The sequence below is a fragment of the Dermacentor albipictus genome, chromosome 2 (assembly GCF_038994185.2).
Source record: "Dermacentor albipictus isolate Rhodes 1998 colony chromosome 2, USDA_Dalb.pri_finalv2, whole genome shotgun sequence".
Classification (NCBI taxonomy): domain Eukaryota; kingdom Metazoa; phylum Arthropoda; class Arachnida; order Ixodida; family Ixodidae; genus Dermacentor; species Dermacentor albipictus.
The window spans coordinates 119,988,612-120,001,372 of NC_091822.1; the positions used below are offsets into that span (position 1 = coordinate 119,988,612).

At 46.8% G+C, this 12,761-nt stretch overlaps 1 long non-coding RNA gene across 1 annotated transcript; it reads right to left on the bottom strand.

The window, feature by feature from the left end:
- Positions 1 to 6,124: 6,124 nt before the first annotated feature.
- On the bottom strand, positions 6,125 to 10,922 carry LOC139056074 (uncharacterized). Its single transcript, XR_011512121.1, has 2 exons — positions 10,674 to 10,922; positions 6,125 to 8,924 (listed from the first exon to the last, which is right to left on the bottom strand). It is a non-coding gene; the product is annotated as an uncharacterized lncRNA (long non-coding RNA).
- Between the last annotated feature and the right edge of the window lie 1,839 nt (positions 10,923 to 12,761).

Consider the following 12,761-nt stretch of genomic DNA (forward strand, 5'->3'; position numbering starts at 1 on the left):
TCCTTCTATCGTCATCGTCACCCATCATGCACCTCTTTCTTCCCTCTTTCTTTCCCACTTCCCCTTCCCCCAATGCCGAGTAGCTGGCTAGAGGAATATACCTCAGGCCGACCTCTCGGCATTTCGTGTCATTAAACTTCTTTCTCTCTTAAAGCAATCGTTGCGTGGTGTGAGTAGGGTAATTGATATGGTGGGCTTACCGCTTGTAGATAGTAACTATACGCTTGAAATCAATGTTATAATGGCCGTCTAAAAGTTGTAAAAATAGTTACAGTGGTGTTTCACTTCGCGAACGCAGTCTACGCGCAAGCCCATGAGTGCTATTCCCTTCTTTTTGTGCATTGCGCGTACAATGTTTCAAAAATGCCTTGTTTGTGTTCAAATGTGGTGGTTTTTTTCAAGGCTTATTTTTTATTGTATATGTTTTATGTCCGTTTTCTTTATTTTTATAAAGTGTAAAGTGTCATTAGCAAAGATGGTAAGACACTGTAAAGATATGCACAGTCTTTATTATTTGAAGCAATTTGGTAATGTATTATTCACACCATTCATTTTCCGCTTCTTCCTTTCTGGAGCCTTATGGGCACGCCAAGCCCGCGCCTTTTGCCGGACTTGTTCAGCTCGTGCCCGGAGCTTGACGACGCCTCCGGTGTCGGTCGATTCCCGCTCGGCCTGCCACCGCTTGCATCGCTGCTCCATGCTTCTCGCTCGGCGCCCGGCCTCTCGATCACGAGACGAACCCGGTACCTTCGTAGCGCACACAGAACCCGTAGAAACTGCCAGAGGAGGTCAACCTGGTCATCGTAAGGTCAACCCACCGTGCCTCCACCTATCCTCCTCCTCCGCGAAGCGTCGCGGAGGTGGAGGATAGGCTGAATACCAAAATCACAGATTAACAAGTCACCGCAAGTCGTTTTAAAGGGGCCCTGAACCACTGTGTATCGAAGTCGATCGAGAAATGCATTTGGAGTTAAAATAGACTATTTCATAAATGCTTTGCCGCGAAACGTACTTCAGTGCGTTCAGAAGAAGCGGAGTCACTGGCGATCAAACATGCCCTGTGCGGTGCTTCCGCTCCTTCTTCAATGACATGCATGCACTGCGAAGGCTACGGCGGAGCAGGGCGTGCCCACAATGCTCCGCCTACTGAACGTCACCGTAGCGCGCAGTTCACATTTGATTTTGGATGTTCACGTAGACGCCGCTATGTCCACTTATGGCGGCTGCGAAGCGCCAAACGCGATTGTCCTCACCGAGCCGCAGTGCGCTCAATCAGCGGACTCATCGCGGCGCACCGCGGCGGCCGCGGCATCTACGCTACGTAGCATAGCGCAGGTATACGTACATGCAACTGCAGTGCGTGTGTGCAGCGTTTGCTTTGTGCACGACAGGATTCGAGTGCCCGCTCGCGCTCATATGCTCAAGACTGGCCGTGCTATCTGGTGGGGACCGGCTTTGTCCTGCACCAGCTTCACCGAGAGACAGTAGCCGCATCCAGCTTCGGCATTTTCAAGCGCTATCAACAGCTCAGTGCGAAGCGAAGTCCATTAAGGCGTCTAACCATGGAGCGGCCAGAACTGAGCGCGCGCTGGCAAGCATGCGTGTGGTCTGACCTTCAGTTTCGTGTGGTTCGAGGCTAGTTGAGTGTTCAAAACTAGTCAAAATTAGCGAGCCCCGACTGCTAAGACACCGATAAGCAGGTGGTCAAAGCCTACGTGGGCGGCCACGTATAGCTGCGGATCCCACGCGCGTGGGATCCGCAGCTACGAAAAGTACTTCAGTGCAGAATTTTTATTTATTTATTTCTCTGCGTTCCTTCATCGTTTCAAGTTTCTTTTTTCTGTCACCCTTTTCTTGGTAGCAAACTTGACCCTGCTATGTTTCTGCTTTTCTATTTCTGCAGACGGTTCTTTCGCTGCTGCGCCTCATCTTAAACTTACTTGGATTGGCCACAATTTCATGTTGCCTTCGACGCCTGAAACACTGGGACTCGGTTTCAAAAATTTCAATAAATTGAGCTGGAGTTCCCGGCATTTGGCTGATCCCTGAGATAGGTTTTATACGGCTTCGTCTCTGCGAGTCCTCTTTCCGTTCAGGGCGCGGCGCAGTTGCCGACCGAGCGCGCGCGCTTTCTCTCACAACAAAATAGGAATGTAACAGTTTTATTCGCGAACATTCCTAAATTCGCCTATATTCCGCATCTTGTACAGTACAGTCACCTACCTTTAACTCTCTATTACTTATAAGGTCCCCCCCCCCCCTTCCTTTTTTTTTTAACTTGGCATTTTATTCAGTTTATTCTTGGGTCTACTTCCCTGGGCTACCCCTATTCATTTATAGTATAGCTGACATTAAGGAGGGGATACCTTATGGTGGGACGGGCATTCCCTCGCTTTAAAAAAATTTCATATTTGAGGGCACAAATAAGCTCTCAAGTCCTTCTAGAACACCAGCTAAGCAGTCTACACCATTAAGACAGTCTGCAAGACATATTACGTTGAGGGTGAATGTTTACAAAATGTGTTTACAGATGGAATGCGTACCACTGTGAGCTTACTGTCCGGGCTGCTATGAGTAGTGTAAGACCGATGCTGGTGTCACTTCATCGCCTTTGGTGTCCAGGGCGTGTTTACCTCCGCACAACCCACTACGTAACACTAACTACCGGATGCAGAAGCACCGTGTCGGTGCGTGTTAGTTTGTTGAATCTACGTTCGAGTGATATGGCTTCATTCGGGACAGTGTGACAGAGGCGCCAACACGAAGGTAAAATACGCTATCGCCGACAGTCGGCAGATCGAAATCGGTGTCGGGTCGGCCTAATGTGAGTGGACCTTTACTTGGCGCAGGGCCCGGTAAGGCCCGACTAACGTGCCAGCAGTTTTTCGCACAGGCCGACGCGACGAGAAGCCACAGCATGACAAGGTACTCAAGCGTGAAATGAACATCCAACTGGCGATGGTCATAGACACGTTTTTGAGCACTTTGAGACGCCAGATGGTGATCACGGGCCATGTCCCGTGCTGCGGGGGCTCGAACAATGTTGTCGAGGACGTAGAAAGTTGTGGACTTGGCATCGGCAGGGAGCAGGGAGTCTAGAGGCAGGAGTAGGTCACGGCCAAAGAGCAGATAGAAGTGGGCGAAACTGGTGACGTCGTGACGTAACGAGTTGTACGCAAGCGTTACAAACGGCAAAGCGCAGTTCTAATCCCGGTGATCATCAGAGGCTTACACAGTTGGTGCGCCCATTAGTGTATGGTTGATGCGCTCGGTAAGTCCGTAGGAGGTCATCGGAGGAGGTCATCGACAACTTTGGACAGAGTGTAACTGGCGAGGAACACCATGGTGGAGAATCATTTCGTGTCAAGTGAAATCGGCAACGTCAATCACACAACTGGGAGGAAGGGCTCACGCGATGGCATAATGCGTGACATTCTTCACACACGTCTGTAGCGACGCGCCCACCCACTTGTTGCCAGGAGACATGGGAAAAAGGCTAAGGAAGTACACATCGACTCAGAAAAATGGTTTACTCGGTATGTCGATCTGCTGAATGCGGCCAGCGGGAAGCAAGGGAGGCAGCTTTCGACGTTGGCAGAACACTCAGGCCGCGTATGAGTACGTCGTCGTTAGTGCGGGATACACCCAAATGACCCGCGGTGGGTGCATCGTGAAACTGCGCGAGAACCGCAGAGCGCAGGTTCTGGGAAACAAGGAGGAACAGCTCAGTCGCACCGGGTAGCATGTTGCGCTGCTATAAGGTCTCATATAGCAGGAATAGGTGCAAAGGAGCGTCGTTTTTGTCCGAGGTGAGGCGCTCGATGAGGGACCGTACGCAGGGGTCGCGACGCTGTTCGAAAGCAATGTGGAGGAAGTCGGTAATTGACGATATTCAGGGATCTGTGCTGCCAGGTGGGTCGTCAGAGCGGCGGGATAGGCAGTCTGTGTCCTGCAGATCTGTAGGACAGAGAGAATGTGTGCTCCTGTAGGCACAAAGAACAGCGTCGAAAGCGACCAGCTGGGTCTACGAGCAAGAAGAGCCAAGATAGCGCATGTGATGACGGAGAAGTGCCAGCTGAGCAGTGGGCTCAGCTGGCACAAGGCTGGAACTTGGTGATGGCCCAAGCGAGGGCAAGGCATTGACATTCAGTTATCGATTAGTTCCGCTCTTAGGCTGAGAGAAGGGAGCTAGTGTAAGTGATCACACGACTTTTGTCCCGCTGGCGCTGGGAAGAAATAGCGCCAATGCCCTGACCACTTGCATTAGTACGAACTTCCCTATAGGCAGTTGGATAGAAATGACCTATTATGCATGGGCGGGTTTATGAGGCGGCCCGCAAGCGTTGATATTGTCTTAGCTAGTTCGGATCGCCAACAGAAAGTGACGTTCTGCTTGGGGAGGTCAATGAGAGGACGAGCGATTTCAGCAAAGTTCTTAATAGAGCACCCAAAGTATGAGCAGAGCAGGAAACTTCAGACATCAGATGACGAACGAGCAGGTCGAAACTCGCTGACTGCGCAAACTTTGTCGGGAACAGGCTGTATGCCAGAAATGTCCACGAGGTGGCCTAGTATTTGCATTTGACCGCGGCCGAAATTGCATTTGGCAGAGTGAAGCTGCAGGCCAGTGCGTCCGAAAACGTCGATGATCGCTGAAAGCGGGTGGAGATGTCTTTGAAATGTACGTGTAAGAACAATCACGTCATCAGGGTGACATAGTTATGCGGACCACTTAAATCCACATAAAAGAGAGTTCATCAATCATTCGATTGTTCCAGGGACGTTATATAATCCGAAGGACATGAATTTGAATTGGTAGAGGGCCATCTGGGGCGATAAAGGCGGTGTTTTCGTGGTCCTTTTCATCGACTGCAATTGGCCAGTAGCCAGAACGTAAATCAGTTGGAGATTTATACGTATCGACGACGCACTGGAATGCTTACACGGTGCCAATTTCCTTTTTTTAACTGGCACCGTGCAAGCAGTTTAGGAGGTCGTGGATACAAGGGAGGGGCTACACATGTAGGCGCACTATTGCGGCTGACGTCGACTCTCCGACTGGGAGCGTGGCTACCGCGATGAGAAGGGCACACGGCGTTTGGTTTGAAATTTCAGCTCTTTTCGCGGAGCGTAGTGGTGTGGTGGAATATTTTGCAGACAATGTCGTTAGCGCGCGTTGCATGCACTACGGTTGTCAGCTCAAAATGGCCATACCTGGCCAGGGCCCCTTTAACAAAATCAGGCGGGGGATCAGCAGTTAAGGCAGAAACCGCTGTCTTCCGAAGGGGATGTATATGAAGTGCTCAATGAATTCAATAATAAAAAAAACGATCGTGGTCCACTGGATTACGAGGTGGCACAGGCGCAGCGCGAGATTTAGTTTTCATCCGTTCTGTCTCCCCGTCGTCGACTCTTTCCGAATCTCCGCCGATGGATCCGCTGCAATAGCCTTACGACCGGCAGAGGGCTCTGCGTCGCTTCGTATCAGAGGAAAAAACGAAATCAGGAAAGAAACAATTTATCATAACTCAAAGGGAAGCTCATTACTTTTCGAAGCGAGATCGGGATGCCTTAGAACAACACGTGCCTATAAAGCGAGATATAAGAAAGAAGAACCCGTACAAAAAAAATTATTGAGAAGGCATTGAAACATTGTTGGTCAATGTTGAGTTTTTTATTGAGGAATTATTGAGAGTATGTTGGAGAATTGTTGGGTTGACCGTTGAGCACTCTTGAATATTGGCCACTGAAATCGAATTGAAACACCATTGGGTACCTCAATGTTGAATAATTGTTAAGTTACCATTGAAAGTCCATTGTGCTTAAACGGCCCGTTGTGTTCGTTTTGTTGAATGGTTGTTGAGTTACCATTGATTCTGCGTTGAACTAACGTTGTGGTAGTTCTGTTGACCTGTTGTTGAGTTATTATTGCCACAGCATTGAAAAGCATATCGTGGCACAGTTGAGATGCCATTGAGATTTCAGAAGTCGCCATTGAAATATGATTGACGTTTCGTTGGGCTAGTGTATTTTTATTCATATATTGAAATTACTTCGCTGTTCACACTTGCATGCCCCGGTGCCTGTTCATAACTTTCCCAAACACAAACAAAATCAAAGGAGAGACTGATCAAAGTACCTTTATTTACACTAAAGATGCGTGCACGTGAAACATTATTACATACATAAGTCACCACTACATCGAACCTGGAGACACAGGCTACAGTACCTACAGCACTCTAGCAGTGTAAATACATCTGAAAATACCTATACATATGAATCCAATCAAAACGATCATTGTGCTCTTCACTTTCGACATGTTTATGACTAGAAGGCAAAGCGACTCAAAAGGCAGGGCTTAAGCATACCCTTGTAACAACCAACTTGGAACACATGAACACTTGGAACTGCTTGCACGTGAACACACAAAAGACATCTGAATATGTTACATTAAAATGTTGCGTACACTAACACGTCACAGGAAGAGCTACGGCTGACTGTGAGAAGGCAAAATAACCAACTTGAAACAAATGACTTCACGTAAATATATACAACCTTTAGCACACGTCTTTCACCGCGATTAAAATTTAATGAAGTACCAAAGTAGACTTGCCTGAGCTTTGTCTTCGAGATACATATATGTTCATGTTGCCCAATTATTTTATAAAATAACATCACTCAACTTAGCTATTATTTGGCGAGACATCATTTAGAAAGTTGTCGGGCATGATGAACACCTGAATCGTGTTTCTGACAAGCCAGGATTGCTTTCTTCAGAAATAAACTTGTGAAGCTTTTGTGTAATGAAAGCAGCTTATCTCCCTGGCGCAAGTCAAGAACAAACAGTACACCATTTGATTATGTTAATTTGGGGTACAGAGGGGTTCGTTAGTGGCATTTCCTCAATTTAGTGAGCTCATTTTCAGGTAATCTTTCTGGACTTGCACATAGCTAATTAAAGCACTTTTTGGGGCCTTTTTTCCTATACCCAGCAACTAAGTCAGTCAATAAAGAGATAAGGGAAGGCTAATACCTTGAACGATAAGAGAAAAAATAATTATTTAGCACAGAAAATTGGTAGTAACACATGGCTAACACAATTCCAAACAGCCAAATAAATCGTCACCTGCACTTTCAGTATCAAGCACCCCAGAAATAGTCATACAGTATGAGAAAAGGTTCCAATGACTCGACAGCCAGATTGCTGAGACAGTGAAAAACGCAAATAAATGCATATACGAAACACCAATTACCTCAATTTTGCAGATGAAATGTTATTAAAATAGCACCAGAATTCTGCTGCATAAAATACATAAAGGTTGCATAAAAACTGGGACAAAGCAGTAACTGAAAGACAGAGGGAGCTACTGCACCCATGTTGAAAAAGATTGCAAGGAAAATGATATATATGCATATTTAAGTTTACAATTTTCGCTCCAACATATAGAAAAAGAACGCATGCACTTAGAGCATAAAAAGGTTCATGTGCCTGGAGAATGCAGCGCAGTACAAAGAAGCGTCATGAGAACCGAAAAGTAGATCTTACTATGAATGCTTGCAACCTACAATCAGGCATGTGCCATGTCATGCCTTGAATGGACGAAATTAATAAATCTTACACACAAAGGAAGTTACCATCACTCTTATTGGCTTCCTCAGGGGACTCCTTGAAATTGAACTAGAAAAATGTACTCAGTGTCAAAAACAAAGAGAAAATAAGACCCTATAGCGTTCTTCCTGAAATAAACAGCGCAAATAACTTCATGTATCAATTCTATGGACACTTCGACAATTCGGTGTACATTTATATTTCACAACCACCCAAACAGAGACGAGAAGGATGAATTAAGGTACGAACACACATGAACGCTGACTCAAGTAGAAGTTTATTCGTGAAGACGAAGATTTTAAACACACTGGCCAACTTCACAAAGAAAAAGCCATGGATGCGCAGCATACACAGCCCGGCACAACAAAAAAGGACCGAAATACGTCCTGTAGAATAAACATGTGCGTCAAAATCTAACAAAAACATGAAAACTGAAAGGTTTCTCCTGTAAGCGATAGTAACGAGAAGTACTGTAGCAACTCTTTCCCACTAAGGGTCACAGAAATCTTGCTTATGAATATTTCTTCGTGATCAATAAATAATGCTTCCATAAGTCCTTTTGTGTTCTGGTCTTTGTGATGAAACAATCGTTCTTTCTGCTCTATACCGCAACACCAGAGGAGTTCCAGAAGCAATATTTATTGATCACAAACGAAACAATTGCATAACCAAGTTATCTGTTGCCCTTAATGGGAAAAAGTTGTTCTCAAAAGAGTATTTCCCGTTGGGTAATATCACTTATCGGACAAATCTTTCGCTTTTTCAATAGATTTCACCGATAGTTCTCGTTTTTCACGCACGTTTAACATGACATGTCTTTTTCATATTTTTTTTTCTTGTCGCACGTGGCTGTTTCTGCCACGCACGGATTTTTACCTTTGCCAAGTTGACCAGTGTGTTTAATACCTTTGTCATCAAAAGCAAACATTTAGTAGAGCTTGCGCTCGTGTGTGCTCCTACCTATTTCGTCGTCCGCCTCTGTTCGTGCTGCTGTTTACAGTAGCCGCGTATCACTTGGTTAGGCTGGTAAACATTCTCACAAACGAAAGTAAATGCCTCCCCTCAAAAGGTAGCCCATCCTTTACTACTAAACGCCAGAGCAAATCGAAAGTAAGCCTTCACAGCGTCCATGCGGCAGCTAGTACACCACAGAGCAACACAAAAAATAGTTGAAAATCCCACTTGATGGAGAGTGGCAACAGAGATGCGAGCTTGCTAGTGAATCAGCCACATATCAACGGGTGTCTCTTGCACGACGCCAAGGTGCTTTTGGCGTAGAACACGTTAGCATCTGGGAATTTACTGCATACGTAACCTGTGAGAAGGAAATGTGGACAGAAAATGAGATTGCGCGGATTAAGAATCTGCCACACACTGCACATAACTACGCACGAAATAGAAGTACACACTATACTGGCAAGTAAAAATTTGCGACTCTTTACGAGTGCCGTCGAGAAAAGGAAGGAATGGGTTGCTACGGTAAATGTTAGCTAAAACACGCACAGCGATGTTTCACAGCGGGGAAAATATTCCCGGCTCTCTCGCAGAACCAAAGACCACGCGACAGTGCATAGCCCATACCAAACAGATATCGAATCTTTGGGCAGAAGTCCAGTAGAAGGAATGAGCTAAACACACGCCGAGAGCGATGCGAGCGTGAGCGTGCCTGTACGAGTGAGAACATGTACCGCTTCTTTGAAGCTAGCCGCTCCGGCGTGGCTCCGATCATCCTGCGCGATTTGTGTGCTGAACGTCGCGTACACGCCCTTGCGTTGCGCGGTAGCGTCCGCGCAGTGAGCTAGCTTCACGCACGCGTCATTCTTCACCGCGCAAACGGTGCTCGAGTGCGACGCTTAGCTCGAGGCGACAACGCGCCGATTGGCGCTCCTTTCGCTTCTGGAAACAACGCATATTCGGATCGGTCCAACTCAGAGGCAGCAGAGAACGGTGGCATGTTTCGGTTATCGCTTATTAAAATTGTACAGTACGCCTTCAATGGCAAACCGCCGCGCTAGATGAAGATGCTTACTGCGGTAGTTTTGGCGGTGATAGACGATAAGGTGAGCCCGTCAGCGGCTGTGTTCTTTGACCACGTCACCACACCTCTGTTCATTTGCGCCGTGTATCCGTGTACAGTCACCGCGCGGAAGCTGTGACTAATCGGTTGGCCGTTCTCCGAAAATCCCAGAGAGGCGAAATATATTTCGCGGTGCGCCGCATCATTAGCCGTAACCTAAATCGAGGCGCGCTTAACCGCTACGGCACAAAAGGTGATCACACTAACCGTGTGGTATACGATGAGCCACTACGGAAAAAACTAATTCTGATGTTCCACGTGCCAAACCAACGATCTGATTATGAGGCACGTCGTAGTTGGGGACTCCGTATTAATTTTGACTTTGTGGAAATTTTTACGTGCATACAATTCACAATTCACGAGCGTTTTTGCATTCCGCTCCTTTAAAATGCGGCCACTGCAGGGATCGTATCCACGACCTCCAGCCCCAAATTGCTACGGAGGCCGCCATAGTTACGAAATGCGTAAGCGTGAAGTGCAACACTGCCTTCCGGTACGAGTGTCGTACAAGCGTAGCACAGCTGCACACCTGCTGCGCGATTATTTGTCGCGGTTCTCCTAAACTCGTAGTGCCTGCCTAAATACCTTGAAAGGCAGCGCGCCTCTCACGTATCGGAACGCGATAACAAGCGCTTAGACGGCATACGTGAGCCCCCATGAAAAATGACGGGGTCACTGTACAAAATTATCACTGCGCAGAGAAGCCGATCCTTATGTTCCAATTGTGTTCTCTCATACAAATGAAGGAAACGTTATTAGACAGGAACAAATGAAGCAATGCAATTTTACGCACATGTGGCGCCGCTGCCTCTTCGCCTACCATTGTTTCAAACGAAGTGACGGCGGCAGCGAGAGTTGGTATCGCGTGCATTTTCTCCGGGGCATGCGGTTTGCTTCAAGAAAGTGAACGGTGTGCTTAACATGTCACGCTCGTCAATGTCAAAATAGAAAAGAAGGCTACGTGCCCAAGAAAACGAAATTACTTACCTATCTTCAGAAGTGCGGCTGCGACCGTTTCGGGGTGCCTTCTCTCCAACAGGCATCATGGCCTCTGCCGCGCAACTCGTCAAAACCGTCAGGCTCGCACATCAGTAGAAGACTAGTTGTTGGGTGAGCCAACCACTTCACCGGATAAACTTCCCACTTATCGTCGTTAAAGCATTTCACTAAAATGTGCGTCATGATGTCCGAAAAGAAAATACTTTCATCAAGAAGCACGAGGCGTGAAACACGGCACAACTGCAACCGAATAACTGATTCCGAAAGCCGTTCATAGCTTCACGTGGTTTCACTATCGTATTCAGTTATAAAAACCTTTGAAACACAAAATAACGGCACTTAAGAACGACTAATTATTTAGCAATAATTTTTCATCAACTAACCTTTATAAATTTTAAGAACTACCTAATTAATAGCGTAAAGAACAAATACTACAACCAAAAAATGCGACTACGAAACTAGCGGTAACCGTGTGGACTGTTGCAAAAGCGTGCGCAAAACGAAGCTCGGTTGCGCCCGCTTGCGCGCACACATACACACCCGAACGCCACCTTAACGTTTGTCGCGCCACCTAGAAATAAAAATTACTACTAGTTTTGCTAATGTTACAAAAATAAACCTTCTAAAATAGTTTGTAGCGCTTTTGCAGATGACAAAGTGACAAGTAAGGTACAATAAGAGTCCGTTACCTGTATTTCTTTCATTTCCCTTTGGTGTTTTTCACTGAACATACGAGACCTGCAGGCTTGGAGCACGAAAGGACGACAGTTCGGCGAGGCTCAAATAAATCGCGTGCTTCTTGCAAGGCGAGAAACGGGAGCAGCCGCAGATACAGCGATTAGCTGTGGTACTGTTGCGGCTGTTGCTGAATCTGAAGCTCTTTGAAGTCAATGGTTATAGCGGCTGCGCGCTGCGATATCAAAGCGCGTTCATTCTTTGATCTCTAGTACCACGGACATTGGACAAAAAACTATATTTGCTTTACGGACAGAGGGTACGTCGCAGGAAATTCGAAGACCTCACCCGTGTATGTTTGTAGCGTGTGCGCGCTTGCATCCTACGGTTCCCACAGTGCGTCCGCTGCTCGAAGGTAGCGTCGTCGCCTGTCGGCACCTGTGTTATCGCCGGCCGCGCTGCCGCCGTGTCTACTTTTTGGGGAACTCCACATACGCGTAGTCACCGTGTTTGCAAGTGAATTTCGCATTCTTCTGCTCCCCGAAACGTGCTCATTTCGGATCGTACCAATGGTTAGGTCATCTAGTGTATGTTAAAACGACGATGGCATTTGTACACCGGCGAAGAAATAAATCGTTATGAACTTGGGCGGTCATGAATCTAGTCTAACGTTGCAGTTTTTACGTAGCGAAAATGGCTACGAAAGTGGGGCGGTCCCGGAGATTGGCGCTTCAAGGCGCCAGCTGTAGCGACAGCACCAGGAAGTGGCACGCGGCGCACACGCCAAGCATTTCAGAGCTTACTGGCTTTCGAAAGAGAGGAGTATGCGCGCGCTCGTGGCCTATTGGTTAGAGTACCGGGCTCGACGGCCGACGTTCGATTCCACCTCATCGGTCACACATAATTTTCTATTAATGAAAGCGAGGCGAAAGAAGAACCTACCTGCCGCAAAGTGACAGGAATGAGGTTGGAACGCATCGCAAAACATGTTTGGAATGTCTTCATATGCGAGTCCTAATTATTGTATACTGGACTCAACTGCTACACAACAAAAGAACAACTAGAAAAATCAACACAAATTACCCAATAAATTTTTTATTGAGAACACTCAATGGTAATATTGTTGTGCAAGGATTGAGTGAACTCAATTGCTCTTGAAAATTTGTTGAAGTCCGTTGTTTCAACAATTCCCCAACAATGTATCAATGGTTAATCAACACTCATTTTTGTACGGGAAGCATGTGCTTGCTGCGGTAAAGCTATGGAAACGATGGAGCATGTTTTATTAGAATGTGAAGACGTCTGCCCAGCAGTCGATTTAGGCACCACTGGCCTCCTTGAAGCCCTTGGGTTCAGCGAGAGCAATGTAAAAGTAAACATGTCCACAATAGAGATTAGTAA